We start from the raw sequence: 6,000 nt of genomic DNA on the forward strand, positions 1-6,000 counted from the left end.
AAGGATTAGTATTGCCAGTGAAAGGATGTACTACTGAGATGTCAATACAATTTTTTGGAGCTCCTTTGCATTGCCCATCTATCTGACAGTGGCAACTCACTAGTGATGCTCAGTTTCCATATCTTGCAAAAGAGCAATTGCTTTGTTGCAATCAATGAATCTGTATTTATAGTCCAGAATTTTCCACTTACTGTATCTGTAGAGTCAGGAGTATGAATTCCATTAATGTCAATTCCAAACATATGGCCATCATGTTCTGAAAATAAATCCTTCTGTTTGCCTTGTATTTCAGTCAGAATTACATGGTAAGTACGCTGTGATGGTAAACAGTTATGCCTAAGGTTTATGTGAAGGAGATTTGTCAGGGTATTGTTGATAAAAGAATTTGGAGGGGGTGGGGAAACTGGAAACAATTTAGGTCTGTGGGTTTTTCCTAGTGTACATTTTAGGGCTTTGTGTAAAAGGCAGCTTGCTGACAATTTACTGCAATGGATCATATTCCTTAGTTAATTGAAAGAATGCAATCCAGACTATGTTTCAGTATCCTGTAATTGCAGTCATGTCTTCAGTTAAGTCAGTGCTGTTGAAGGTTGAAAGTAACTTCAGATAGTAATTTGTTGAGGGTGATCAACAGCCAAGTTCTTTGTTGTCTAGTGATTGTTCCATACCTTTCACTTGGGTGATCCTTCCTTTGATCAAAGTTAGTCCAAGCTGTCCAACAGAAGAAGCACAGGCAACATAACACCTGTATCAGCTACAATAATTAAATCCTTACCCCACTTGTGTAATGCTATTGTGTCTCCCTCAGCAGAATTCCTGTTTATTTTAAATGAAGTCTAGCATTTTCAAAACATCTTGAGCAATAGGTTACATACAACCTAGATTCGGAATTGGAATTGTAAGGAATATTTTTTGATATATACATTTTCTTTCACAAGCAATTATAAGCATTACATTTGGGAAGACAGCAATTTTCAGGGAAACAAATTTCATGAAACAAAATTGAATGATTAAATCTCCAGATTAAGTTGGTATGAACCTTACAATATTGGTCTGAATAAGACAATTCGTAGCAGTCTTAGCTCAGTCAAGAAAAATCAAGTGGTCCTATTCTTGTTGGATGCCAAATTAGAGGGTAGTTAAGTATATAAAATGCGTTTTAGCTGCATACATTTCAAACAGAGAGAAAAAGGTGTGTGGCTAAAATTCCCTTGCACTGAAATCTGGAATACTGCCTCTTCTTACAATGTTCAGTAATTCCTGAAAATTTTATTTCATTAAAATAAACAAAAACCAGTAGGGTCCAATCCCTTAATAGATAAAAAAGGAACAGAGTTCAATTTTTATAACTCATATTCAAAAACTGGGAATGAATTAAGATGGGCTATGCTCCAGAACAGCAGAAGGTTTAAACTACTGGATTTTTCAATTCTCTCTGCATTATTTATCTTTTTTAAAAATAAAAAAAACTGAGGCTGCCCAAAGTCATTTTGCAGTTGGCTAACCTCTAAATCTAATAAGCAAACAAATATATGAAATATCCAAAGATGGATAGACAAGTGACTCTTTCCAGAACCGTTGCAATGTAGAAGGACCTCAGTAACAAGTGAAGCTAATGAGAAACTCCATTATTTATTGATTTGGTTATTTGTATCCTGCCTTTATTAATTTTACAGATAATTCAAGGTAGCAAACATAGCCAACATACTTTCTTCCTCCTATTACCCCCACAACAAACATGTGAGATAAGTTGGACTGAGAGAAAGTGACTACCCAGCTGGCTTTCATGACTAAGGCAGATGGTCTCCTGCTTTCTAGCCTAGTGCCTTAACCACAAAACCAAACTGGCAAAATGGTACTTAACCATGTACTATCAAATGTATTAGTAAGTCAGTAGTAGCCCTTGTCCAATAGGTTTTACTCTCATATTAGTATATATAGGATAAAATCCTAAACTATGTTTTTTTTAAGGAAATAAGTCCCACTGAATACAGGGTGTAGCTATCAAAGTGAGCTAGCCCTTGACTAACTGTAAGTTACGACTTTGTAATACATGATCCCTCAATAAATTCATTACAGATCCTTCTTCATACGTTGCAAAAGTAATGTTGGAAATGCACACAAATAGTTTGTTTCATGCAATGTAAAAGAAATAGTTAAACTGCTTTAGTGATTAGAATTAATTTAGGGTTGACTAAACACTTTAAAAATCCTGTAATATAACATCTGTTCATAAATGCTCGACTGCATCTATAGATGCTTATTCTCAATGAAGTCAACATGCTAAAGTATTCATAACTGAATCCAGACAACAGACCTAAGTTATTACTGAAACATGCCATCATTTCAAATTTAGTTTAGGATATTGTGAAATTTAGCACAATAGAATTAACGGGGAAAATACTACATAAGCCATTTATTTAAAACTTTGCCAAAATTGATTTTTTTTAAAAAAAAATTGCTACTCTTTGCCAACTGTAAGGATATTGCCTAAGTTTTAATTCATTTTGTTTGTTGTATAAACTTTAGTGACTCATTATATGTTTGCTTCCAATATTATGTGGGCATTAGGAAATTATTGGCAATAATCCATACTGAAAAAAATACCTGCCTGTTTATAATTGGTTTCTTTCTTAATTTTGCTGGGATTCAGGTTGGCAGCTATGATGGTGATAAAGTAAGAGTTATTCCAGAGATCTAGTTGAAGGAGAAACAAGATAGACACTGTGGATAATGCAATTGCCAGACTAGGCACCTAAGAAGAATGCAGTGAAATCATTTACAAGAGATGTAATAAAATATGTACAGATAACCCTAAATCTACTAAGAGGTCACCAGGCAGAAAAACCAACGAAACTGCAGTGGAGTATTCTTGCTTAGGAAGAGAATATTTACAGAAAGAATAAAAGACCTATATCCAAAATTATGCCCATAATCCCTTTGTAGTTTGCAGGAGGGAAGCAGATATGGTTATTGTTTATCCAGTAGTATGAAGGTTGAATTTATCATCTTGTATAGTAGTGATGAAATGTAACTACATTTATTCCTGTAGGAAACTCAGAACAATTCATTTAAGCACTTCTATGAAAAGAAGTCTAATTTAGCACTTCTAACAGTGAGTCTTGATTTAGACATAACTATTAGGACTGAAGCTACTGTTTTTTCCCATCATATCTGTGTTCTAAAGAAATATATGGCTATCTCCTAATTTATATTAAGTAAATAGAAAATTGATTCCATGTGTGACAGCAATGTGGTCAAGTCTTGTGAAGGCAAGAAGAGTCAGTACTGCTTAGCATTTGAGCAGGACATACATGTATGTGTGCTAACTTGGAAATAATAATAATAATAATATTTTTTAAAACCCTGGAAAAGGGCAATGGAAATATCCATGAAATTACAAAGATTCAATGAAATTTCTCTTTGAATAAAAAACTCTTAGAACTCTAGTTAAGTTGTTATCAAGACTGCAGAAAATAATTAAGCTTGCTTTTTTTCCCTAAAATTAATTTAAAACGGCAAAAAGACAGGAAAAAAAACAGAACACATAATCAGATGTTTTGCACTAGTGAACCTGTATTCTGTAAGCATAATCCTTTGCCATTTAGAATATTTTCAGTCTTTTATGTTTAACTGTCATGTAAATTCTGATTTCCTTAAATAAATTACATTTTAACTATAGAGTTTAAATATTAGTTTCATGTTGGTTTCTTGAATAAGAATAACCTGTTTATTGTTTATTTGTGATTTTTTTCCTTCTCTCTTGGGAATGGGAATATTAAAGTATTTTGCAAAATGGGATAACTGGGTTGCTAGTAAATTAATGTCATTTCAGATGAATTTGTACTCAGTTGTTTGCATGGATGGCCAAGCAAGAAAAAAGTTATAATTCTGCACATTCTACCTTGGCACAACTATCTTCATCAAAACAAGGATCAAGAGCTTAGGTCATTTCTGATGTTTGTTGTATAATAAGAGTCATCTTGTGGCAAGATGGGCAGCAAACAAATTTAATAAATAATCAAAATGTTTTATTCACACCATCTAAGTTTCTTAATATTATCATACAGTTCTCAAAGGATTTTTACTGGGGGGAAAAAAAACCTGAGGAAAACAATGAGTAATAATGGCTATCAATAGTAATTTGTTTGGTCTTGGAACCTATAACTGTGCTATTAGCTATTGCTTTTTTATTTTTATGACCCTTTAATTCCTTTATTTGGGATAGAATCAGGGTGACTGAGTGGAACTGAGTGTTTACCAGTTCATGTCTAAGCCACTGTGCCAATCTGTTAATAATTATTGAATAATATTGATATACTGGATTGTTCCTTGGGCTTTCCAGTTCCCAACAGTAGTGCTTTTCAGACAAAGAACTTGTAACATAAATGATCAAAGAGAAGGTTTTCAACATTTCTCAAGATCATCTTCCAAAAACCTATTCTTAAAAAAAAAATCTGGTTGATTGACATGGCAAACTCTGAAAATTTAATAATTTAGGTAGCTAGTTGAACAGACTAAACAACACTAACATTTTTCTCACTGATTTCCTCATGGATATTTTATTCAGGATATAGTAAAAACATTTATTTTTATTCTAGTCATATATCACCAGGAGTATGCCAATCTATAGCTGGGATATCAGACACTGATATATGAAGAAGAAAGATGTTAACTAGTTTGGACCCCAGGTCAGTTTATCCTCTGGTACTACATATTCCATCAGGTTTGCAATACAATTATATATCTCATTAGGAACCATATGTAGCCAGGAATTCCTAACAATCTCATTGATTTGAACACATGGTTTAATTTAGAGCATTCATAGAATTGGCTGATAGTATCCATGGATACAATCTCATTCCTTCCTCTCGAACAGAAAAGAACAGAACAGAACAGAACAGAACAGAACAGAACAGAACAGAATATTCTCTAATATTATTTCCTGTTAACTATTCTGCAAAAACATTGAAGGCAGGACAAGAAGCAATGGATGGAAATTAATCAAGGAAAGAAGCAATTTAGAACTAAGGAGAAATTTCCTGACTGTTAGAACAATTAATGTATGGAACAACTTGCTTCCAGACATTGTGAATGCTCCAACACTGGAAGTTTTTAAGAAGAGATCAGACTACCATTTGCCTGAGCAGGAGGTTGGACTAGTAGACCTCCAAGATCCCTTCCAACTCTGTCATTCTATTCTATTCTATTCTATTCTATTCTATTCTATTCTATTCTATTCTATTCTATTCTATTCTATTCTATTCTATTCTAAATGCACAGTCTAATTGAGAATTTGCTTTTTCTCTAATAGCATTTCTGCATATGGGCTTCATGTAGTCCCAAGGGACATTATAGATTTCAAAAATTCTGTGCATTCTTCTCCATAATTCCATATTAATTATTTCTTGATTACTGTGCAAAAGTTACGTATGTGGTTAAGGCTGATAGAAGCTACAGTTCAAAAATATCTGATATAAATAATAATACTGTGCATAAAGATTTGAATTATTCATAGAATAGTCTAATATATCATTAAAGGAAGGGAACAAGCTAAGTCCTTGGCTTCAATGACGTTTTATCAAAAGTGTGTCATTTTTCCATTCACGGTTTAATCCAGTAAAGCCTTTTTGTCCTTGTAATATTCCAAAAGGTGTATTTAGACTGAAACCTTTTTGTGACCAGCCTTATCTTAAAAAGAAAAAAATAAATCTTACTAAGTTGTTTTATCTCTGTTTTTATGAATTAAATGGATACATTACTTTCAATCCATCATCATATCGGAGTATTTATAAGGCTCATCTGGTTTTGCTAATAAATTCCTTTAAAAGTCCATGAAAGCTGAAAGAACACAGCCTCACAGTGGTCATGTGTGGCTCCAATCTAGATCTAAATACAAACAGATGAGAAAGTCAACAACAATAGATTTATTTTAATCCATGCAGAAGTTGCTAATGCATGCTGCCATGCATTATACGAGACTTTATTGAATGCTGGCAA

The sequence above is a fragment of the Ahaetulla prasina genome, chromosome 5, assembly GCF_028640845.1.
Source record: "Ahaetulla prasina isolate Xishuangbanna chromosome 5, ASM2864084v1, whole genome shotgun sequence".
NCBI classification, from domain to species: Eukaryota; Metazoa; Chordata; class Lepidosauria; order Squamata; family Colubridae; genus Ahaetulla; species Ahaetulla prasina.